The sequence below is a fragment of the Diceros bicornis genome, chromosome 9 (assembly GCF_020826845.1).
Source record: "Diceros bicornis minor isolate mBicDic1 chromosome 9, mDicBic1.mat.cur, whole genome shotgun sequence".
Lineage (NCBI taxonomy): Eukaryota > Metazoa > Chordata > Mammalia > Perissodactyla > Rhinocerotidae > Diceros > Diceros bicornis.
Genome location: NC_080748.1, coordinates 21,606,592 through 21,633,509, shown reverse-complemented (window position 1 = coordinate 21,633,509; position 26,918 = coordinate 21,606,592). Strand labels below are relative to the sequence as shown.

General features: G+C 39.4%; 1 protein-coding gene and 1 pseudogene across 1 annotated transcript in view; both read left to right on the top strand.

Moving 5' to 3' along the window:
• LOC131409896 (mitochondrial ornithine transporter 1-like) overlaps nucleotides 1-26,918 on the top strand; it is a 93,418-nt gene that overhangs the window by 33,385 nt on the left and 33,115 nt on the right. The gene's annotated exons all lie outside the window — the stretch shown is intronic.
• Nucleotides 19,014-20,284, top strand: LOC131409902 (serine/threonine-protein phosphatase 4 regulatory subunit 2-like; annotated as a pseudogene).

Below are 26,918 nucleotides of genomic sequence, written 5' to 3'. Positions count from 1 at the left end.
GGTCAGCCCCTAGACTTTTTTTCAGGACAAAACTTGCCTTTTTTCCTTCTCAGAGGTATGGCCCAGGGGAATATACTTTTATGTGTTAATATACAGCATCCTTGTTTTGGGTCTGTGAATGGGTATTGTTGACACAAATAATCCATAACCAATCCATAAATCAAAATTAGGATGACTTTCTTATGAGCCAAATTTGAGGACCATCTAGCCCGGGAGAGTCCTTTCACAAAGGAATGGAGCACTCCAAAGAAGTGGGGGGTACAGAGTGGTTATATACCATCAAAGAGCATGTATCACATAAGACTGCAATATCCCTTTTACAATAGTCGCGACATTGCCCTGTTGGCACAGCGATTGACGGACACAGCAGGTATCAGGTCTGCTGTGTCCATGGGCGCAGCAGGTAGCAGGTCTGTTGTCTCAAGTTGGGTGGTCACAGGGTGAGCACAGCAATCAAATCCTAGCCTAGAGAGAAATGCTTATCCTTAAGGAAATGCCAACGTGGGGGATGTTGCATCCTTATCTTAAGGGCATTTGTTCTTGCCTTTGGGACATGTTAATTGCTTAAAGCAGATATACAATGCATGTTCAAAGGCCACAGGCCCTTTTGGAAAAACAAGGTCAGGCCGAATTAGTTTGACAAAAATGGCTTCCTCATATGCTCCAATATATCCTATTGCTTGCCATTTATTTACTGGTATCATGGCCTTCTACTCTCAGGCTGGATGTGTTGGTGGAAGTGGACCACTAGCAGCAGACGCAGCAGTAACAGCAAATGTCCAAACAAACTAGTTACTGTTGGTACATCTGTGAATTCTACAAGGTTCCATATTGACCTCAGTGTTCCCAGGACCTCAGTGTTCCCAATATACACAGACAAGTTTAGTACTGTCTTGAGTTAGCTTTGTTTAATGCTCTTTGTTAGGAAACCATGCTGGTCAGTTGGGGCAAGCTTCCAGGTCCAGGAGGGAGGGTGGGCTGATCCTTTCATGGAACCTGCCATTTCTCATTTATTGAGTTTCTGAAGACAAAAAATCTCTCTCAACCTATGAATAGTGATGAAGTGCATGAACTGGGAACCTGTTTTAGTTTGGGTTCCCTCAAAAGCCTGCCATGAGACAAGGATTGGGTGTAAGCAATTTTTTTGAGAGCCTATTCCAGGAAGTACTCTGAGGGAATGAAGTGAGCTAGGGAAGGGAGGAAGGCAAATACAAGTTTTGTTAATAAATAATTTACTGCCATGGGCCACTGGGGTTCATTCCCACTGAGGACGCTCTAAGAAACTTGTAGAACACATCTCAGAATTATCTCATTAAAGGACAAGGAAGCGGTGATATATCCACCAAATCCTATTCCTCATTGGTTGAAAATGTCTGAAAAAATTGTGAATGAGTTTGAACTATTAGTGGATGTTTCACCTAGCCCATTTATCCAGGCGAGCTTTGTCTTTCATTGTCCATTGTTATTTTATAAGTCTAAGTTGTAGAAAATAGATAGTAATGCAGATAATTCTTATCCATAGACATGCAGTGAATACAATTGACTATTACCTGTGGATATTGACCAGTTTTGCTTCTATCTGTAAATTCATCTCAGCATTGTTTGTCTTCACATATACGAGTGGTGCTTTGAATTCTCCTTTGAACCAGTTGGAACATCTTATTAGTTACCTCATCACACAGTGATTTAAATAAAATTTTTGACACTTGTTCATTTTATTTTTGTATGAAAGTCATGATTTTACCTTTTTTTTGGGAAAATTATCCTTTAAAAAGAGTAACACCCTAGGGCATTGACTCCCTGACAGTTAGCACAGCCAGAGAAAGCCCCAGGAGAGACACAGGAAGCCTTTGGTATTTACAGGCACTATCTGCAAGTGATCTTTTGGGTAGGTCAAAGGGATGAGTGGGGACCAACAATGTCTGCAGTAGAGACTTAGCAAAACTTTTAAAAAGAGCACCTTTCCTACTTCCCAAGGCCAGCACTCATGTCTGCTTTGCACCTCCTTTCAAGGATCTCTTTTTAGTAAAGTCACCTTGGATTATGGAATAAGAGATTATGATTTTTCAGATGTCTTTCATAGCCATATTCATTTACTTTATCAAAAGCAGAAAATCTTTTATGACATAAAGTCTCCAGAAGGTAAGAACCTTATAAACCAGGTTGTTATTCTCATCACTATTGTATCCCTAGCACCCTGAACAGAGTCTGGTACACAGTGGGTGCTCAATAAGTAAGTATTCTTCTGGACACTGTGACATAGGGTGCTCTCTACCAAGGTTAATTGGAAAGTTTTGACTTTTTCTTTGAAAAAGGGAAGTAGAACTCCTCAAAATGGGAAAGTGGTATGAAATGGCACATTCGAAGCCTCATACTAGTACATTCTGTATCACATGTGGTCTCCTGACAATAGAATAATAGGCCACTGAATATTCAGACTTCATCTGATTGACAGAGATGTTTAGAAAGGCACTGTATGGTTAAAATAAGCAGTGAGATTCATAGTCATCACCACTGGAAGGGAGAGATGCTGGCAAGCCACTTCTCTGAGCATTCTATGGCTTCTACATGATATCTCCCAATTCTATGAGAGTAGAACAGTCCTGAGAGAATTACTTAGTTTCCCTAGAAAAACTTAGTTCACCTTAATCTGTTCCATCCGCTGGGGTACCAATGCTAAAAACTACACTTCCGAGACCCCTTTGCAGCTACCGTTACAGATGTTTATGAAATTCATCCCATGAAATGCACAGGTGTGTGGCTTGAGTTTCGAACTGAATTAAGTGGGAGAGAGGCAGCGGCATGGGACACATCCATTTTGCTAGTGATGATCTGGCAGCAGAGCATGGTCCGGCATCCAGTAATTTTGGTGGTCACTTCTTCATCCCCAGATAGCAGCTAAGGCAGTGTATTGCCGCAGCTAGAACCGGCAGTAGCAGCAATTGCAGTAGTTAGGCTAGAGAGGCTGCAGTAACAAATGAATTTCAGCGGCTTCGCACAAAGAAGTTTATTTCTTTCTCATATAACAGTCCTGCAGGGAGGGGCTCAGTAGGCTAGCTTTCCTCCATATGACCTTTCAAGGACTCATCTCAGCATGTAAAAACGTTTCATACCTCCATGCTCCTTCCCTGGACTGGAATTTCCATGCCAAGGATTACCTTGAAGGTCCACGTCTTCTTTTCCTTCATTATCTTCTCTTACCTCCTATTTGTACCTCTCTCTCCCTTGGAGATAGCAAGCATTTCCATGATTTCAATGGTATCTTCTATGCATATGATTAATTATTTTCTATTTCTCTTAAACTCTAGATATAAATTTCCCACTTTTAATAATTGAACTTTGTATCTTACTTCAAACCAGCTCATTTCCTGTTGTATTGCTCTGAGTGGAGGATGGTTACATTTACTGGGTATACCTTTTACTAACCAGGGCATACAATATATGCTGTTTACTTCCATACTAATTGGGGTAATTAAAGCTAACTGGTGCAGTAGTAAAACACCACTATCTTAGTGAATTAAAACAAGAAAGATTTATTTCTCACCATTATGAAGTTCAATTTGGGCCAGGTGACTCTCCACTCTCTTGTAGCAACTCCATCTGGAACAAACAGCTTTAAAGGCTGTTGTGTTGGGAGGAGAGGGATGGAGGAGCACATGTCACTTCCATTCATGGTCCATTACCCAGAACTGGTCACATAATTCCAACCTGACTGCAAGGGAGGCTGGGGAATGGAGAGAGGCATGTGAAATATTTGATGATCACTGACTTTGTGTCATACTTATTTCCCTAAATCAGATTAAGCCTGCTCTGAGCCCCCACCTATCTTTCTTCCATAGGATCATTCAAAAATTCCAAGCTTCTGAAGCCCCAAAGTGGGGTTCCTTCATCCCTGGTTGTCACAATTTTTACCGTGCTCCTCTGGGGATTCCATGTTGTTGAGCACTGGTCCCCAGGGTGTGATTGCTGGGCTGTGCTGCTCCTGGTGGGCCCCGAGCCTTCATGGAAGTCCTCCCTACTGGCTGCTGACTCAGCATCATGCAGCTATTCCTCCATGTAAAGGCTGTGTACACAATTGGGACCCTGGTCTTTGCCCTTCTGCCCCATGTAGTCTCTATTATTGCAAAAAGCTCAAAATTGCAGTCAGGTTCAGCATTTCTGCTTTCCTAACATGGCATTCCTCTCTATCCCTTCCCTTTCCGGGATCATTAAGATTGATATCTGAGAAGAGAGCCTGGTGGGGTTAAGAAAAGGAGATGTTAAAAGCAATTAGTATTATTCCTAATAACTCACTCAACACATATTAATTAATGGCATCACTCACCCAGTCACCTAAGCTTAACTTGGTATCATCTTCGACCTTTTCCTTTATCTAGCTTTCCTTTCGCAGTGTCCTATTGATTTGGCCTCCAAAACATCTCAATGTTCTTTGCCCTTCCTTTTCTATCCTCTCACCTTTATTACCTCATACACTAATAGGCATCGAACTTTTTTTCTGACTTCATTTTCCTCTTTTCCAAATTGTCTTGTATATTGTTTTAGTTCATAAAAATACTATTTTCTAACCATTAAACCTTTTGTAAAACTATTTAAATATACCTAAAAGTAGAAAGAATACTATATTGAACTCTCATGTACCCATCACCCAGCTTCAAAAGTTAGAAAATTTTGCCTATTTGTTTCATCTACAAAAACATTCCCCCATTTTTTTTTCCTGGAGTATTTAAAAGAGATTTTCAGACATTATATCATTTAAACCAGTGTGTAACTCTAACCAGCAATAACTATGTGTTATGTAATATTATCTAATACTTAGTTCAGGGGCCGGTCCGGTGGCGCAAGCGGTTAAGTGCGCGCACTCTGCTGCAGCAGCCCGGGGTTCGCTGGTTCGGATCCCAGCGAGCACCGATGCACCGTTTGTCAGGCCATGCTGTGGCGGCATCCCATATAAAGAAGAGGAAGATGGGCACGATGTTAGCCCAGGGCCAGGCTTCCTCAGCAAAACAAGAGGATGATTGGCAGATGTTAGCTCAGGGCAGATCTTCCTCAAAAAAAAAAAAAATAATAATAATAATACTTAGTTCATGTTAAAATGTCCCCAATTGCCTCAAAAGTATCTTTTTTCATGTGGGTTGCTAGAGTAAGAATCCAAAGTTCTCACAAAGAAGGCGTTTGTTTCATAGGCCTCTTAAGTTTCACCTAATCTACAACATTTCCCACTCCTGGTTTCTCTCTTTGCCATTTATTTGTTGAGGAAACTAGGTCATTTGCCTTTAGAATTTCCTCTTTCTGAATTTTGATGATGTATAACATGTTTCTCTATCCCTTGCATTTCCTGTAAACTGGTTAATTAGATCGGGCAGCTTGAATCCATTCAGTTTCAGTTTCGACAAGAGCTTGCGTTGCTGGGCTCCTCCCCTTGCATCACATTGGGGCACACACAGTGTCTGGTGTCTCACTTTAAGCGATGTTAATTGAGTCACCAGTTGTAAAGTTCCCCATCAATATTTCTCATAACATTTTCAGTATCTATTTTGCCTTGACACATTATTCTGAGTTGCAAATGGTATTTTTTTTCCCAATTCAATCTTTCTCCATTAGCTGAAAATCTTTTATAAAGAAGAACTGTCTCTCATCAAACTATTTGGTCATTCAACAAAAAATTGAGAGTCTACCATACACCTGATCACTACTAAGCTCAAAAAACAATTTTTTACATTGACCACACTCCTTGGTCTTAGCCTGTGACCTCAAGCTGTTCAACGTCCAGCCACAAACTTCCTTCCTATCTCATCTTTCATGTCTAATTAATACATCTAATTGATAAGCTGCTCAAAACTGATCAGACAGCTTATAAGTTAAGCCTGCTTTCTGGGTTCTCTTTGTCCAAACCCAACCCATCCTTCAATCCCAATTCTCCCTGAAGTCTTGCTCAGTATACCTGCAGCCCTCTTCATTGTCTCCAGGGCACTTACATGTTCTGGTTATTTACTGACATCTCACGCAACTGCTACTTATTCCCTGAGGTCTTCTAGAGCTCTTCACATGCTAAGTCTTGCTTCCTCAACTGGACTCTAAGCTCCTTGAGGCCTCTTAGTGGACTCAATCTTATTCATTTAAAGGTAACATATCCCTCCCTGATGTGTAAAATGTAGATAACATGGATCTTCTAAATTCAGTATTGAATCAATATGGTAGGTTGCCAACATGTGGAATCCAAATAGTGCTGATAAACATCATGAAATGTCAGAAAGACAATGAGGCTCTACGAAAACAAACAACAGAAGCACCTCCTCACATTTTTTTTTTCTTTTTAATGAGAGGTGCAGCTTGTAGTTAACAGGAAGAAATGTAATTGAGTAGAGGTTTGAAGATAACACAGCGTTTCATCTGGAGAATTTTTGTGAAATTTTATTTCTGTGAATCCAGCGTAATACAGGGCCCACACTCCTTCCATGAAATCTCCCTGGATTTTATGAGGTCAATAAAATATCCTAAATTTCTCTAAGCCAGAATGTCTTGGTCTTCTCTAGAAGTCTGTCAAAATACAATCTATTTCCTGATCAAATAGCATATAACGCCATTTATTCCCTCTTTCTAATATGCGTGAAATACCTAAGAAATAAAAGCTTTCTGAAATCAGCTCACAAAATCATTGAGCCAAATCTGTGGCTTCTTCTGTGTCTTGTCTTTTTATTGTTGCTTAAGGAAATGGTAATATCTTTAGACATCTTCCTTTCAATAAGAAAATCAGGATTGCTCGACTGGTGCTGGGAAACCTGGAATCTGGGAAATCATGAGATGAAATTCCAGAAGCTTCATTTACCAATGTTACAGAAGAACGTAAACTTGCCCTCACTCTTACAGGGGTGGGGCCCTACCTCAGCCTTCATCTCTGAACCTGTGGGCTCGATAAATCATCAACAAAAATGCATGGCACTCAAAGCTGAGGCTACTCTAGTCCCAGGAAGGAGAACACAAGCCTGAAATGTTTCCAGAAGCGTTTCTATCTTTTTTTTTTTTTTTACCTATCAAGATAGAAATTTTTCGGCCAACAAAATTTTTGCTCGCTTGCAACTTTGTAATATCTCTGTCAGAGAAAGAAAAAAACCCTTTTCAGTACTCTAAATCACAAAAGAAAAATGTTAATTGGATGCTATCCCTGTCAATCATCTTAGGTATAAAAGAGCGAGGCAGGCACCTCTAGAGAGAGAAGCACAGGCCACATTATGCTCAGGAAGCACGTCTCTGTGCTAATATTTATTTGTCTGTCCCTCCGTGTAGTGGCAGGGACAGGAATGGGGGTATAGGGATGATCTCCATTCTTTTTGGAGCTTTAAGTTAAAGAAGAAAGCCAGCTCACTCACAGACTGTGGAGAAAACAGCAATTCCAGGAAATACGATTACTAATTAATGTTAGTTTGGGTAGAAATTCAAATTGGGTTGAAAATCCCTTACGACTGTCTCTTGGATATTTGGACCTTTCATTATTGCCTTATAAAAAGTACTTACTAATTAATTAGGAAGTGTGGCAAGAGAGCCCCCCTGTTCATTGGCCAAAAATTCATTCACTTCAGATTTCCCCTGAAACATTTGAAAAGGCCTATCCGGCCACCTGCTCCTCCCTGAGTCTTGTTCCTCTGCTCACAACTCCTAGAGGACCTGCCACGGCCCGACTGATGGCCCAGTGGACAAACCTTGGGGCCCAGCCCCCCAGCAGGCCTCAGAGCACCTTCTGAGGCCTGGAGGCGCAAGCGCCCTCGAGGGCTGTGAGGCCGCTCGCTCGGAGCAGGTCTGACAAGGCAGTGGGAAAAGCCCCTCAGGCTGGCAGGCTGAAGAGACCCTCGGGCACCCAGAGAGCCTGCCTGACCCTTACCTGAGAAGTTATGCGCCCAACTCTTCTCTCGGGGAAGCGACGGAGGAGCAACTCAGTTTCCTCAAATGAAGCCCGCTAACTGCCGCCCACGAGCCAGGAGACGGCGTCCATCTGGCCCCGCCCCTGCGTTGACTCCGCCCCTGCCTTGGCCCCGCCTCCAGCGTTGGCCCCGCCCCCAGGGCGCGCTGCGCAAGGGCTCCCCGCGGAGATCCCTCCCGTGGTTCATTCACTCTCTCAAATGGTTGTTGAGTACCAGCCGCGTGTTGAACTCCAGATGCTGGGGACAGGGCAGTGTGTGGGATAGACAGTGTCCTCAGTGTGAAAAGTGCTGGGATGGAGACAGGAAGGGACAAGGAAAGTCTTGCGGAGAAACACTTCTTTCAGAATAAAAGGAAGGAAAGAAGGGGTGGGATATAAGTCTCATTGAAGGTTTCTGGATGGAAAGCTCCCATTTGATGGCTCCTGGTTCCTCTGTGAAGTGGGGGCTCCAGCCCATCAGCTGGGGGAACAAAATTTTGAGGAAAGTGGAGATATGTGAAATAATCTTGAGTAGGATGGAAGAGAGGGTTGACTAAGAAAACTATGATGTAAACTCTGCAAGACAGGAAGCTTCCTGTGCTGGGGTTCACAAGGGCTAAGTACAGTACATAGCACATGGAAGGTGCTTAATATGAATGGAATGAATGAAGTAGTGAATGAATAAATGATTTTGGTGTTGGAGCAGATCACTAGTTGTGACCATTAGTTCCTGATAGCACCAGTATCCTCATGTGTGTGATTTTATCTAATAAGGCTGAATCACTTACTAGAGGGCAGATCTGGAAGAGGCAGGGTTGAGATTTTGCCAGGCGGGAATGATGAAAAGGAAATGGAGTGAAGATGTCTGGGATGTCATTTCAGTGATGGACCTTGAAATCAACCAGAGAGGGAGGAAATGAAGAAAAGAGAGGTTGCTAATGGTTAGAGAGTAGGTGGAAAGGTTGATGGATCGAAGATCCTGACAAAGTTGAAGAATTGGCATATTAAGGACACAGGCTAGAAGGACTGGAGGTTGAGGTCAAAGGGTAGGATATCAGAATATTATTTCAGAAGGCAGAGCTGTTCCTGGAAGTAAGGTCTAGGCCTTTCCATAGCTGAGTTAAGAGCTCTGAGATGAGAAAGTCTATTGAGAGTCTAGGTTATTGGATGGTCCAATCACATGGAAGTTAGGATCTCCCAGAAATTTCCATCCTGCACTGGAATGCAGTGCATCCACATCCCACTCCTTCCCCTCTCCCAGAGCCTCCACAGAATTTGCATCCACCCTTCAATCGAAGTTTGAGAGCCTAAAGGGGCAGCGAAGTGGCTCTGAGCCAGCAGACAGCAGCAGGGCAGTGAGAGAAGTATGTGGTAGATATCTGTTTCGTTTGTTTTTAACACCCAGCCTTCGTTCTCCCATCTGGAAACACTATCTCTATTGTTCTCTGGGAATTAACTACCATTCTTCAGTCTCAGTCTATGTGCAGATATTATAGTTTTCCCCACCGCATCCCTACGCCGGGGGTGGGTATGTGACTCAGGCCTGGCAAAAGAGATGAGCATGTGACTCAACTGGAGCCGCTAAGGCACAGTGAGACTTGCACATGGACCCTTGTGAATAAGGCACCATAGTTTCAGCTGCACTTGAACCTGGGAGGGTATTGCCCTGAACTTGCTGGCAGCCATCCTGCCACCATATAAAGTCTGCGAATAAAGCCAGTACAGAAGACAGAGAGCCAAGAAATGGAGAGATGCTGAATCCTAATGGTGTCAGTTGAGCCCTGTGTCAGTGCTTCTGCTTAAAGCCAGTCCTGATCCAGGCTTTTCAGTCACATGAGTCAATATATTCCCTTTTGTGTTTAGGCCATTGAATTGTACTTTATATCGCTTATATTCAGATTTTTCCTCATAATACCAGGGGGGTTCTCCATCCCTGGTTCCTGCTTCTGAGCTAGTTCATTAAATGTATATTAACTTCTCTGTGCCTCAGTTTCTTTTTCTGTTAAAGGGGATGAATGATACATAGAATTGTAAGATTAAATGGATGATAAATTTAAAAACATGAATCTGTTCTACAACATCGAGATGCAAAAAAATCACATTAATTTTTCTGAATTAAATTAAATCTGGCTCTTTACCCCCATTTACTGTGGTAAGAAAACACCCAATATCAGTCATTCTTTGGGCCCTTCTTTTTTAGCATGATATACACTGCTTTTAAAAAAACTAAAGAAAGAGCATCTGGTCTTCAGCTCGTCGTGGTTGTCACTAGTGTTTTCAAATTCACACAAGATACTGAGTTCTAGGATTCAGGAATGAGAAATTTGATTCTCAGGAATTCCCAAAACCATAAGTTATTTTACAGTTTTATAACATTTTATTTACATATTTTTAATAAATAAAAAGTTAAGTTTATTAATGTTTTTAAGAAAATGTGGCCTATAAGAAATATTCAAACACTGCAAAATGACTCTGTAAGCATTATTGAAGAACATTTGAATAACAACTTTTGGTGTTCTGGCAAAGTTAACGGTGCTATATGAAATCATAGGTGATATGTCAAAACTGCAAAATTAAAGACGGTTTCTTTCCAAAACTTGTTTCTTGGAAAATCATTTTTAGGATTTGTGTAGTGTATACTGTGTTTAAACTTAGTAATTTTTATTTTATTTTCAGGAATAACTGATTGTTGACAGATAGGGCCATGAACACACACTCAACATGGCGACAGCTACACAGGAGTGGTTAGATCGTGACCCCTTTACAGTAAGGAGATAGAGCACGAGTCCCTACACAGGGAAATTATCCACCCCCACCTCACCCCCCTAGTTCTTGGCAGCTCAGACTTTGTCCCGCACTGAGGCATTGCCATGGGTCCTACACTTGCATGATAATCTGCCTTTCTCCAGTCCCCAAAAGAAAGAAGGAACAAGACCCTGCGACTCGGGGACAACAGCCACAAGTTCCTGAACTGCCTCTCAGTCTCCCTAATAAAACCCAAACTGGTTCTTGTGACGCGGGCAGGCTAATTTAGGCTCTGGCTTCCAGTGCCCGTGGAAATTCCAGATGACAGGTCTCCAAGAGAAGAGGTCTTTCCTTGCCTGGGTCCCTGCCCTAAGCCGAAGACTCATATTCAATTCTCAGTGTTAGTAACTGCTATGAAGGCTGGCGCTCCAGTGAGCCCAGCGAGAAAATCTAGTCCCCAACAGCTGGGCTCTGGGCTCCCTGTTCGCACTCCACACCCAAGATGTCAGCCCATTCATGCGTTTTGGTTGCCCTGATGGTAGGTGTGGAAAGTAGGGCTTGGTATTGTCTAACTCCAAGGAGCCCTATTCCTGTTGTATTCTGTGTCAGCGGCAACTCCTGGAACACAACTCTTTTTGAAAAACAATCGATTCCAAAGATGTACAAAACTGTGAGTGCTAGGTGTGAGTCCAAAGTATGTTTTTGTAGGTAAATAGTTCCTCATCCCCCCTCTGTTACTTGGCTAACGAGTTTGGTGTTTCCCTGAAACCTTCTACTTTCCCCATGGGCAGGAGGAGTAGGGGACAGGGGAAACAGTGCTGGAAGCAGAGCGAGAGTAGGGCTTCCCTCCAGGATGGGCCCCAACTTCATTTGGGATAAGTCAGTTACTAGCTCCCTTGTGTGTGCAAATCCTGATCGCCTCTTCCCCTGTTTGTCTCCAGAGATAAGCCAACACCTGCGAGTCAGGTATGCCTTGCTGTGTGACTCCATAAGCCCTTTTAAGACATTACCTCTCTGGGTAAAAAGTTTTGGGGCCATGGGCAAATGGGGGACAAATCATTGGATTTGGGTTCTTTGGTCCTGGCTTTTCCATCTTTTAGGTGACAGCCTCTCTGAATTTCAAACTGTGAGAATCAAACAAAATGATGGATGTGCAATATTGTTAAAGATATTATTAAGAGCAGACATTATTCATCTTGCTAGCCATAAGGTTTGGCTCTCTCTATAGGAACTGAAGATTGCTGCTGTAGTCCTGAGATCTGAGAGCTAGAGCAGAGGAGTATGGGTCCAGAGCTACGTGCCCCTAAGTTGTACACCTCTCTAGGCCCAAAGATAAGTGATGTACAGGATCCCGTGGTTCCTTTACTACGTCTACATGCTAACCCCCACGTCATCTTTGCCTCCTTCTTTTGGTGTCTCCAACTCCTTTGATATCTTTTCCGCCCAGCTTTATTGAGATATGGACATATAACATTGTATCAGTTTAAGGTGTACACAGTGATGATTTGATACACATATGTATTGTGAAATGATTGCCACAATAAGGTGAGTTAACACATCTATTACCTCATATAACTACTATTTTTTTGTGGTGATAACATTTAAAATCTACTCTATTAGCAAATGTCAAGTATATAATACAGTATTGTTAACTATAGTCACCATGCTGTACATTAGATCCCCAGAACTCATTCATCTTGTAACTGGAAGTTTGTACCCTTTGACCCACATCTCCCCCTTTCCTGCACCCCCCTAGCCTCTGGCAACCACCATTCCACTTTGTTTCCATGAGTTGAGGTTTTTTTTAGAGTTCACATACAAGTGAGATTATACAGTATTTGTCTTTCTCTGTCTGACTGATTTCATTTAGCATAATACCCTAAAGCTCCATCCAGGTTGCTGCAAATGAAAGGTTTTCCTTCTTTTCATGGCTGAATAATATTCCATTGTGTGTGTGTATATATATATATATATATATATATATACACCACAACTTCTTTATCCATTCATCCATCCATGGAGACTTTGGCTGTTTCCATGTCTTCGTTATTGTGAATAACACTGCAGTGAACATGGGAGGGCAAATACTTCTTCAAGGTGGTGATTCCAATTCCTTAAGATATGTACCGAGAAGTGGAATTGCTGGATCATATGGTAGTTTTATGTTTAATTTCTTGAGGAACTTTCATACTGGTTCCTATAGTGGCCGCACCAATTTACACTCCAACCAACAGCACAAAGTTTCCCTTTTCTCCACATCCTTGCTAACACTCCTTATCTTTTGTCTTTTTTTATAATACAACATCCTAACAGATATGAGGTGATATTTCATTGTGGTTTTGATTTGCATTTCCCTGATGATTTGTGATGCCGAGCATCTTTTCATATACTTGCTGGCCATTTGTATCTTCTTTGGAAAAATGTCTATTCAGGTCTTCTGCCCACTTTTAATCAGATTATTAGTCTTTTTCCTACTGAGTCATATGAGTTTCTTAAGTATTTTGGATATTAACCCCTTATCTGATATGTATGGTTTGCAAATATTTTCTCCCGTTCTGCAGGGTGCCTCTTCATTTTGTGGATTGTATCTTTTGTTGTATGGAAGCTTTTCTGTTTGATGTAGTCCCACTTGCTTGTTTTTGCTTATGTTGCTTGTGTTTTTGGTGTCATATCCAAAAAATCATTGCCAAGATCAGTGTGGAGGAGCTTTTTCCATATGTTTTGTTCTGGGCGTATTATGGTTTCAGGTCTTACATTTAAGTCTTTAATCCATTTTGAGTTAGTTTTCATGAGTGGTGTAAGATATGGGTCCAACTTCATTCTTTTGCAGGTGGATCCCCAGTTTTCTGTTGCCCTTTTTCTAACATCTTAAACGGGATGCTTAGCTCATTAATTTTCCATCTTTATTCTTTTCTAATCCCAGCATCTGAAGAAATAGGTTCGCCTCTCAATATCACTTTATCTACTGTGTTGGAGGACCCCAAGACCACTCTCGAGTTCAATAATTAGCTTGAAGGACTCACAGAACTCACAAATGCTGTTACACTCATGGTTATGGTTTACTACATTGAAAGGATATAGAATACAATCACCAAAGGGAAAAGGCTTATGGGACAGAGTCCAGGAGGTTACCAGGCACAGCTTCCAGTTTTCCTCTCTCTGTGGAGTTGTGTGGACTTACAAAGCTTAATTCTCCCGGCAATGATGTGTGACAACATGTACAAAGTACTTCCAACCGGTGAAGCTCATCCGAACTTCAGTGGATTTTATTGGGGGTCAGACACATAGGCTTGGAGCCCTCATGTGACTGATGTTAACTACTCAGTTTCTAGTCCCTCCCAGAGGTCAAACCCATACAGCATGACCGAGGGCCCCAGGTGAACGAAAACAGGTGTTTACCATAAATCACATTATTTGCGTAAACTGTCTGACACGGCCCAAGGCCCCAGGTATACAGATGCTCTTATCAGGCAGGATATTCCAAGGCTCATTGGTTATCCCCTGGGAGATTTCTTTGGAATGTACAAAGTTTGAACATCCTAAATCTGCTGAGTTAAACCTTTCCTACTCACATTTTATGAGTTAGATTTATAGTTCTACTTTTAAATTTTATTTATTTCCGAATCTATAGACTATATATTTTTACATTTAAAAAATAAGTATATATTTATAATATATACTAATACAATTACTAATATACTATACTACACTATATACTATATACTAATCTACACCTTGCTTTTTTCACTTGAAGTTGTTCCATATCTGTAAAAACAAAAAGAATTTTTTCATTCTTTTTGATGGCTGCACTTTATTAGCCAATTTTCTATTGATAGATGTTAGGAGGTTTTTTTTTCTTTCAATTTTTGCTATTTCAAATAAGACTGAAATTAATAACCATATATGTATATTTTTACTCATGTTCTAATATATTTGTAAGATATATCCCTAAAAGTAAAATTATTGGATAAAATTGTATGTTCGTCTCTAATACTGATAGATATTGCCTATCAAAATAAAGTGTTTTCCACAAAGGTTTCACCAACTTTTAGAGTCTCCTTCTAGCAATGTGAGCGAGTGCCTGCTTCCTCATGCTCTTGCTAAGTCAGTGTATTATAAAACGTATTTATGTTTGTCAATACTGTAGGAGTGATACCTTTGTAGCATTACTTTTCTTTCACTCATCATGTGTAAGGTTGAGCATCTTTTCACATGTGTGAGTCACTTTTATTCTCTTTCAATGAACTGTTTTCACATACGCTTCGTCTAGATTTCTGGTGGCTGATTGATCTTTTTCTTGTTGATCTGAGGGAGCTTTTTCATATCAGTGATATCAGCCATCCATATGTATTGTGAATTGAAAATATTTTTCCCCATTTTTTGTTGACTTTTTTATTTATGTTGGGTTTTGCTACACATTTTTTTGGGGTTTATATGGTTGAATTGATCAATCTTTTAGTTTTTTTTGAGTTTTTTTGTTATATTGTACTCTATAAAACCTTCTCTACTCTAAAATTATGAAAATATCCTCTCAGGGTTTCTTTTACTAATTTTATCATTTTCTTTTAAAAATTTAAATCTTTGATCTGGAATGTGTTTTGATATAAGATGTAAAGTAGAGCTGAACTCATTTTTGGTCCAAATAGCTACCCAGATATCCCAACACCATCTATTAAGTAATCCATCTATTTTTCACTAACTGGAAAAGCCACCTTTACATTGTATAAAGTGACACATGTATCAGGTCTATTTATAGACCTTCTGTTCTGTTTTGGTTGGTCAGTCTCTCATCATGTGTCAGGACCACACTGGAGCTTTTTTATGGTTGGGGGGATGCAGATGAGGAAGACTGATGTTGACTTCGGGGTGCACAATTTTGGTTGAGGTATAACAACATACAGAGAAGTGCACAAATCACGAGTATAAAGCTCAATGAGCTTTCATATTGTGAATATACAGTAGAGTATGTACTCAGTACTCGTAACCAGCACTCAGATCAAGAAGCAGAGCATTACCAGGACCTAGAAGCTCCCGTCTAGTCACTTCCCTTGTGAAGGTAACCATTATCCTGGATTAATTCTGACTTCTTTTTTTTTTTATAAGGAAGATTGGCTCTGAGCTAACAACTGCTGCCAATCCTCCTCTTTTTTGCTGAGGAAGACCGGCCCTGGGCTAACATCTGTGCCCATCTTCCTCCACTTTATATGGGACGCCACCACAGCATGGCTTGACAAGCAGGGCGTTGGTGTGGGCCTGGGATCCGAACCTGCAAACCACAGGCCACCACAGCACAGCGCACGCACCACCGGGCTGCCCCCATATTCTGACTTGTAATAGCGTAATTAGTTACACCAATTTTAAAATTATGTGAGTTGAAATATTCAGTATCTGCACATCCTTCTAGTTGCTGTATGTGGGACACGGCCTCAGTATGGCCGGAGAAGCAGTGCGTTGGTGTGCGCCCAGAGTCCGAACCCAGGCCGCCAGCAGCAGAGCGCGCGCACCCCACCGCTAAGCCACAGGGCCGGCCCGGTAATTTTTATTTCGTTTCTCAATAGTTTCGTGCTAACATACAGAAATACAACTGATTTTCTTTTATAATTTGATGAGTCATGCAATTATCCTTCTAGCTGCAAATATTGGATTCATAACAATAATAATATATTTATTTATTTGTGTTATCTAGTAGTACAAAACAAATCCAAAATACTGATGAATAGCAACATTCACATTGGGTTTGGGGCATTCATTCTTTTTTTTTTTTTGTGAGTAAGATCAGCCCTGAGCTAACATCCATGCTAATCCTCCTCTTTTTGCTGAGGAAGACCTGCTCTGGGTTAACATCTATTGCCAATCCTCCTCCTTTTTTTTTTTCCCCCAAAGCCCCAGTAGATAGTTGTATGTCATAGTTGCACAGCCTTCTAGTTGCTGTATGTGGGACGTGGCCTCAGCATGGCCGGAGAAGCAGTGTGTCGGTGTGCACCTGGGATCCGAACCCGGGCCGCCAGTAGCGGAGCACGCGCACTTAACCGCTAAGCCACGGGGCCAGCCCAGCCCTTTCCTTTTTAATGAGAAGATCCAATGCTGGCAAATATGGCATGAAAATTAAACCTTTGATTTATTGCTGATACAATCCCTTGGATTTGGCAGTATATATTAAGAACTCTAAAAGTATTCATACTCTTTGACCAGGTAATTTCTCCTCCTTGGAAACTACCCAGAAGAAGCTTTATGCCTTTGTTGCTGCGTTATTGATAATAGTGACACTTAACATCCAACACTAAAGGTTAATTACAGCACTAATAAAATATCATGCAACCATTAGCATACGCTTCTGCCCTTATTTTCTCAGCTGTTTTTTGTTGTTAGCACCATCGAGTTGATTCCAACTCACAGGACTCTGTGTACAGCAGAGCAGAACCCTCCCTGGTCAGGTCCTTCTTCCTAGTCTGTCTAGTCTGCAAGCTCCACTGCAACCTGTCCACCATGGGTGACCCCGCTGGTATTTGAAATACCAATGGCATAGCTTTCAGCACCACAGCAACACGTAGTCGCCACAGTATGACAACCAACAGACGACTGGTGTGACATTCCCTGATGAAGAAACAAACCCAGGCTGCAGAGGCGAGAGCGCCAGAATCTTGTCCACTAGACCACCAAGGCTGGCTTTATTCTCTCAAGAAGTAACTATTTCACAGTGGTTAATTTATGTGCAGCCTTCTTTAGTATACCCACATTTAAGCAGAGTCAGTATTTGCTTTTTTATGGGAAAATTAATATATCTGAGTGGTTAAGCTTCAGGGATTTTAAAAATCTCCTTCATATTTCTCTAAATGTCTAAAAATGATCTTAAGGGTTTGAGTTTTCTCCATGAGTCCATCCTTGACTCAATATGGAGACAATTTGGGGCTGGCCCCATGGCTTAGCGGTTAAGTGCGCGCACTCCGCTGCTGGTGGCCCAGGTTCGGATCCCAGGCGCGCACCGACGCACCACTTCTCCGGCCGTGCTGAGGCCGCGTCCCACATACAGTAACTAGAAGGATGTGCAGCTATGACATACAACTATCTACTGGGGCTTTGGGGGAAAAAATAAACAAAATAAATTTAAAATATGGAGACAATTTACTGCTGTGTTTTCTGACCTAAGTAGTTTACCTGAAGACTCCAAATACCTCTTATCCGAATTAGCTGAATGGAGACATGAAGCATCTAGAGAAAAGTTCGACTCTGCCAAGAAACTACGTTTTTGAGTCACAGTCTGTCACCAGATGAACAGTTTCTGTCCTCGAGCAGAATAAGGAATATTCAATTGTACCAAATCAAAAACAAAAAGCTAACTAAGAAGATTTTTAGGATTATAGGTAATCGATATCTCATTTTTCTCAGTGGCTCAGCTGGGCTTATTAAGTTGACAACTCCTGAAACTCTTCCTTGAGATGCAAAAGAGGAAAATGCTGTTCACTCTTTGAAAGCCTTTTAACAACAACCTCCACCTTTGGGTTTTTAAATAAGCCAAACCTTTCTCTCTGTTTGAAAATTTAAAAATACCATTTAAAATAGCATCAAAATCCATCAAATAGGGATAAAACTAACAAAAGATGTGCAAAGCCTGTACAGTGAAAACGTTGCTAAAATAAATTAAAGAAGATCTAAATAAATGGAGAGAGATATTATGTTTGTGGGTTGGAAGACTCAATGTTTTTAGATGCTGATTCTCCTCCAAATTAAGCTATATAGTCAATGTCATCCAAGCTAAAATACCAGCAGGGTGTGTGTGTGTGGAAATTAACAAGCTGATTCTGAAATTTATATACAAACTCAAAGGACCTAGGAAAGTCAAGATAGTGTTTTTTTTGGTGTGTGTGTGTGAGGAAGATTAGCCCTGAGCTAACATCCAATGCCAATCCTCTTCTTTTTTCTGAAGAAGACTGGCCCTGGGCTAACATCCATGCCCACCTTCCTCTATTTTACATGGGACGCCGCCACAGCACGACTTGACAAGCGCTGCATCAGTGCGCGCCCGTGATCCGAACCTGTGAATGCCGGGCTGCCGCAGTGGAGCACACACACTTAAACACTAAGCCACTGAGGCGGCCCAAGCCAAGATAGTTTTATTTTATTTTATTTTTTTTGTGAGGAAGATCGGCCCTGAGCTAACATCTGCCAATGCTCCTCTTTTTTTGCTGAGGAAGACTGGCCCTGGGCTAACACCCATGCCCACCTTCCTCTACTTTATAGGGGACTTGCCAAGCAGTGCGGCGGTGCGCACCCAGGATCCGAACGGGCAAACCCCGGGTCGCTGCAGCGGAGCGCGTGCACTTAACCACTTGCGCCACCAGGCTGGTCCCCCAAGCCAATATAGTTTTAAAGAAGTACAGGCTCTTCTGGGTTGGTGAGCAGGTGGAAATGCTGGGAGAACGGTGAGTCTGGAGAGGGCTTGGAAGCTTTGTGCCCCTTCCCCCATACGTTGCCCTAGGCATCTCTTCCATCTGGCTGGTCCTGAGTTGTATCCTTTGCTAACAAAGCGGAAATCTAATCATCAGGTGAATAAACATCAAATGAAGATGCTGTGGAAACATCAGGTGAAAAGACTCAAGTTGGACAAAGAAGGTGAAGTCGGAGAGATGGCCAAACAACTTCTAGTGAAATCTCTTCAGTTACGGTAGAAGAAACCGAAGAATCGTCGTCATCTAAGAATAAAGACAAAGCAAGTGGTTGTATCAGGCAGCACTGTACAGAAGAGGACAAAGAGGAAGAAGAGTCTCTAATGACATCAACAGACTTGATCCCAGAAAGAAAAAAAATCAAGAAAAAAAATCAAGAAAAAGAATCTGACGACGCCTTAACTGTGAACGAAGAGACTTCTGAGGAAAAGACTCAAATGGAGGAATCTCGTCTGTCTCAAGCTGAGAAAGATTTGCCTTCCAAAGGAAGTGAAACTATAAGGCCCTGTAAGTAGTGATTCTCTCTGCCATGAAACAGAATAATTAGTAGGATCCAATACCAGTCGAACTGGAGAGATTCTCTCAGAATCATCCATAGAAAATGAGGATGAGCCACAGAAGTCACAGAGGAACTGATAGAACAGATTATTTAGAAACATTCAGCTGCAGTATTTGACATACAATTCTAGTTTCACACTGTACGAGGTTTGTATGTAGTAAAGTGGAGCTTTAGTTTTACAAGAGAAGCAGGTTGTAAAATAAAGTACTTTATGGGATAAATCCTGAGAGAGTTGTTCACATAGGAACTGTGAATTATCAGCTCCTCTGGCTCCTGCTTATCACTGACTTTTTTTTGGGGGGGGAGTCTGGTTAATCAGTGGTTTGTGTATAGATTTATTAAAATTTAGAATTAAGGTTTTAAATTGGAAGGTAATAATTACCATTTTTAAACTTTGAGGAGAGTATCACATTTATACATAGACACGAGAAAGCTTTGTGTCTTGTCTTTTTCTGACAGCTCTAGCAGTTTTCATATTTTCATCAGTTTCAACATTTTACCATGTGAACTGTAGGGTTTCATGATAGTTATATACTATTAATATTTATAAATATACATTATATATATTCATCTCTTACAGAAACAGAAAAATATGAAATTTGCCCCCCTAGAATAATATTTTATATTTATATGTAATATATTATACAGGTTATAGTACAACATACAGGTTATATTATATAATATATACATATCTATGTTACATATATATAACAGATAATGTTATATGATATGATTATATACAAATAATTATATTATATATTATATATGGCATATATTATATATAAATTACATAATTTTAAATATAAATATACATATATTAGTCTAAGGGAGACCATGTTATATTTTTCTGCTTCTATAAGAGATGAATTTATATTATTATATAAATTATACATATTTATAAATGGAATAATATACTTTATATATAATATATATTAAACATTATAAATAAGTATATAATTTTTATATGTAGTTATATTTAATTGTATATATTATATAATATACATACTATATATTATATATAAATATACATATATTATTCTAAGGGACAAATGTTATATTTTTCGTTCCTATAAGAGATGAATACAGTGGATACTTTATCTATTGGTAGTGATTGAGTTCATCTCTCTCAAAGCAGTATCTTTCTCTTCTCAGTAATTCAGAATCTGGTCCTTGTGAAACCCTGGGACCCTTAAGGCTGCTGAAATATCAGGCTAAACACATTCCAAGAGATCTCTTCAAACTAAAATTCTTTTGTATACTTTCGTGATGTTTGAGAAAAGGACTTCATTATTTGTAAGACGATGTGCTTTATCTTGGAGACTGTGTTCAAACATTAGCTTACCATATTTTAGAATGAATGCTTATGAAGCTGACATGAGACCATCTCAGAAGAACTGGGCAGGTTCACTGACTTTTTGCTTGCTTTTCTGAACATCTGTGAATATTACACCTTTCTTTCTAATCTAATATATTCTAAAGTATGCAAATGGGAATGGTGTGAACCACCACTGTACTGGAAGAATTAATACATCACTTTAATGATGACTTGAGCTAAATGACTGAAGGTGTAGGGGTACAGAGAAAGCACAATACTTTGCATTGACATTTTGAAGTGAATTAAATATTTTTAAACATGATTCTTCAACAGCCAGTCTTATACTTTTCTATCAACACAAGAGCATAATGATTACTCTAAAATCAATATTTTAAAATTCACATATTTAAAACCATGCAAGCTGTACAACTTCCCTGTCAAAATTACTGGCCACCAAATTTATACTTGTTTCTTCAGCTGTATCTTTTCATAGTTAAAATTTTTAAATTTCTGTAAAGTAAGATCTTGTAGAATGTAACATGTTTGCTGCTTTTGTGAAGCAGTTTACAATTGTATAATTTCTGTGTGGAATGCTTGGGCTTTCAATACAGTCTTCAAGAAAGCAATAAATATTAATGTTATATGTATAAAAAATAACTACTGTACATACAACAATATTAGATGAATCTCACAAAATTTATTTTGAGCATAAAAAGCCGGTCACGAAAGATGTAGTATATGATTCCACTAATGTGAAATCAAGAAAAGATAAAACTAATAGTGGTGACAGAAGTTAGAATGGTAATTACCTCCACTGTGTTGGAATCTTGACTGAAAAGAGCAAGAAGTGTTCTATACCTTCAGAAGAGTGTTGGTTACATGCCTATATATCTATATACAATTTCATTAAGATATATATATTTTTTTCAGGTGTACATCATTGTATTTCAAATTCTGTGTAGACTACATCAATACCCAAAAGTCACCATCCAAAGACTAATTACCATCCATCACCATACACATGTGCCCTGTCACCCTTTCGTCCTTCTCCCTCCCACCTTCCTGTCTGGTGACCACCAACCTAATCTATGTATCTATGTGTTTGTTTCTTGTTGTTGTTGTTGTTATCTTCTACTTATGAATGAGATCATACAGTATTGGACTTTCTGCCTCTGACATTTCACTTAGCGTAATACCCTCAAGGTTCATCCATGTTGTTGCAAATGGCAAGATTTCATCTTTTTTACAGCTGAATAGTATTCTATCGTGTCTATATACCACATCTTTTTTATCCATTCATCCCTTGATGGACACTTAGGTTGTTTCCAAGTGTTGGCTATTGTGAATAATGCTGCAATGAACATGGGGGTGCATATATCTTTACACATTTGTGTTTTCATGTTCTTTGGATAAATAGCCAGCAGTGGAATAGCTGGATCATATGGTAGTTCTAGTCTTAATTTTTGAGGAATCTCCATAGTGTTTTCCATCATCAAGATATATACTTAAGATTAGTGCAATTTATAGTATTTGTATTCTCAATAAAAGTATAATTATATACACATGTGTATATATGCACACATATATAGACATACGTATATATTACATTTTTACTGATATAACAAATATTGTAAATTACACTAATGTCTACATACCCGCACATGTATGCAAACATCTTAAACAATGACTTTAAACTGGAATTTCATAGTAAACATCATTATATGTTTGATATTAATTTATTTAATCCACAGAACCTAAAGCAGTCTGCCTCCTCTATAGTTTAGCATCTCAACCTAGAGAACACACGTTAGTTGAAGAATTCCCATACTTCTCCCCTACGATAGACTACAAAAAATGGCCACAGTTCATTGCAATTCCTGCCATCAAGATATGGAGCCTGTTTTCTACTCCTTGAATCTGGAATGGGTTTGTAATTGACTTTGTGCAATAGAAGCAGGTAGAAGCCTCATTATACTAGTTTTGAGCCTGGGCCTTTAGGGGCCCTGCATTCTTTTGCTTGCTGCTTGTGGGATCTTTGCCCTGCCACCATGTGAACAAGCCTGAGCTAGCCTGCTGGAGAATGAGACACCACATGGAGCCATCCAGCCACGCCATTTTAGACCAGCCAATCCTCAGAGGCCCAGTAGCTGCCCACAGATGCATGAGTTAGCCTGGCAGAGATTAGTTAAGCCTGTTCCTGATTAGCAGAACCACTTAGTTAAGCTTGACCCAAATTCACAAACCACATTATGATAAGCTAAGTAAATGGTTGCTGTTATAAGTCACTAAGTTTTTGGGTGGTTCGTAACACAGCAAAAGCTAATTGATATCAATCCATTATAATTTTTACCTGAAAGAGTAAGTAAACTTTTAGGAGAATACTGCCATCTCTGTGCCAATATTAAACTTATAACTCCATAGCCTGTTTCTGGAGAAATATGGGCATTTGTTAGATAAATACCCTTACCTGAATGGGATTCCTATAGAAAGACTGTCTTCCAGAAGATGGGAAGGACATTGCAATAATGCGTTCTGGAAGTCAAAATAGTCACTATTACAAATGTCATAATAGATGTGAAACAATAAATGAGAACTTAATTTACATATAACCAAACTCATTTTTCATAGAAAGGAACTTTCAGGATTGGGAATGATAGAAAAAAAAGCCAACTAACCCTCAGGATACTCAACATAACATATTAAAATATCCAATATAGTGACCATTAAACTCACATAGTTCCCAAGACTTAACTGTTAGCCCAGGGACAGTCTTCCTCAGCAAAGAGAGGAGGACTGGCAGATGTCAGCTCAGGGCGAATCTTCCTCACACACACACACACACACACACACACACACACACACACAACCCAGCAAATTATTGGGTGATGAGTTGATACTCATCAAGTAATGAGAAAAATTAATCTTCTCAGAGAAGCTGTCTTATTCTGTTATTTATTTATTTATTTATTTTTAATAACACTACTAAATTTATCATTTCTTTTTCAGGGACAAAAAACTGTAATTTCTTAAAAAAAAGTTTCACTATTCAATTAGACTTTTCAAAACTGCAATTTCACTTAAGACATGAGTTTTAAAAAAATCAGATGGCTAATATTCCATTTATGAGGCATATTTTATATATAATGAATATATTATGTATATTACTCACTAGTCACATAAAAAACAACCTATTTTGAGATACCAGCCTTACTGGAATAACTATTTGACTCACTAACCTAATTTTAGTTCTTTCTCCATCTTTCTGTGCCCTTGAGTCTTCCCAGTGCTGCTGGAGCTGCCTGAGCAGCTCCGACTTGGTTGTCTGCTTGTCAAAAGGGAGAGAATCTGCAACAGCAGATGCAGCGGCCACCAACTCAGGACTCAGGGACTCGCTTCTGAAAAAGCCAAGGAAAAACAAATGAGAATGAAAAAAGAGGTATTACTTATTATGTTATAAGTTTAGCAGGAAGTAAAATGATTTTTTTTGGAGGAAACTTTTATCATTCAAAAAAGTATCATGCAATGCAATTTCTTTTATCATTCAAAAAAGTATCATGCAATGCAATTTCTGAAAAAATTAAGAATTCTTAAATATTAGCTATCGGTTTTATATAAACTTTGAAATGTTAAAGGTCAAAGTTAATGGAAACTTGCTGAAGCACAATACTAACTCAGAACAATATATTAAGGTGGAGAGGTGAGGGACCAGCCTTAAAAATTATAAATTGGTAGATTTATTTATTAGATGCCATTTTATTTCAAAAGCAATATATATTGCAAGCAAATATAAAAGTAACTAAACCTGTTCATAGAAGCTTTCTTCATAATAGCCTAAAACTGGAAACAACCCAAAGGTCTACAATCAGGAGAACAGATAGACAAATTGCGCTATATGCACACAATGGAATAGTACTCAGCTCACACCAGGACGTGAATGAAACTGAATGAAACAAGTTGTTTCAAAAGAGTATATACTGTATGATTCCATTTATATCAAATTCTAGAAAAGCAAAATTAACTTAAGGTGTAAAAAATCAGAATAGTGGTTGCCTCAGGACAGAAGGCTACTGACGGGGAGGATGAAAATGGGAAATGCTCTGCGTCTTGAGAAGTATGGGGTTACATGGGCATACCCATTTCTCAAAATCCTACAGCTAAGATTTGTATACTTCAAAGTATGTAAATTTTACCTAACCAAAAAAAAAGAACCATAAATCATCATCTTCATCAAGTAGGAGGTGGAAAGTGGGTAAAGGCATAAATGTTAAAGAATAGCAAAATGTTGCTAATTATTGAAGCTGGGTGACAGGTATTCATTATATGACTTTGTTTACTTTGCTTATGTTTTAAATTTTCCATAAGAACAAGCTAAAAAAAGAAACCCAAAAGCCCACTCTTCAGTAAATTAGGATAAGTTAATAGAAAAATATGCCAGACATAAAAAGAAATTACTTACATTTTTTAATTCACTGAGAATTGCCATCTCAATGAGTAGGATCCAAATTAATGTTTTACTATACCTGCCTTTTTATATTATGATCTGTTGTCTAATATGCAAGTCAAAGTTCCCAAATCCCTGAAGTTGTCGGAGAAAGATTTTAAGGACTTTACTTACTAAGATATGGGAGATCTACAATCTGATTGGAATAGAAGAAAAATAGGAGAATGAAAAGAGTAAATATAACAATTAGTTAAAAAGAAATGTGCTACTTTCAAAACTATTACCTGTGACTAAGGCTTAAACCTTATCCCAACTACTTGTGAAGTTAACCTTCAAATTTTAATATATATATTTCATCAGAGTATGCAAAGAATATAGATGAGCATTCATTTTCTAGAACCATGCATTTTATGACAATGGTGCTCTTTATAGTCATAGCTTCTGGTTTTATAATTTGCAATGTTCTAATTAATAAAAATTGTGGAGGAGCCTCTGTCATCGAGACAATTTTTACATACGGGGATCTTTCTACATTGATTTTAACAAGCTGATGAGAACTTGTTAAAATATCTTTCAACAATCTATTCTACCCTATCATCAGACTATTTCATGAATACATACTTTTTCACTTTATACCCTTCTGTACTTTCTGAATTTCTTTAAAATGAACTGTATGACCTATACAGTTTCAGAAAGGGAATCCTGATGAGCGGAAAGATATTATTGGGTGGACACGCAAAATGGCATAACTTTCGGCAGGCAAATCGGTGACATCTATCAAAAGCCCAAAAAATATGCAAATCCTTTGACCTAGGAATTCTACTTTGAGGCATATTTGTCTAAAGAAAATAAACAGCTACGTGGAATTGGAGGGACACAGCACACTCCAAACTCAAGGCCTAAGCAGTTCCATCCCCTAGGCCTGAAAGGTATCAGCACGTCTTTATCCCTAACCTTTTCAGGTCTTTGCTCAAATGTTACATTATCAGAATTCTTCCCTGCTCACTTTTTAAAAAACAGCACCTCTCCAGCCCCATCACTCTTATTTTTTCCTTCATGTTTCGTCATCTGACATACTGTGTATGTGTGTGTGTGTGAGTGCGAGTGTGTGTGTGTGTGTAAATACATCCCCTCTCCCGCCACCACCACCACCCCTCCACCATAATGTAGGGTGTAGAGACTTTGTTTTGTTCAATGATCTATTTCCATCACTTTGGACAGTGCCTGACACATAGTGGCAACTGCAAGTTGCTGAATGAATGAATGAATGTTAATCACAGCATCACTTTATACTAATGAAAAACTAGAAATAATCTAAATTTCAAGTAGGAGATTAATTAACTGAGTAATAGCTGAAGCTTTCTTACTGGATGATCAAAGCAGGTAGTTACTTGGTTAAGAAAAAGGTCAACTCAGAGCTAGAAGTTTTGGTTACTGCTGCACTCACCAGGGGTCTTGTTCAGTTCCATGACACGTTCAGGCTCACAAAACTACCAGACACACCTGGCCCATCTACTCAG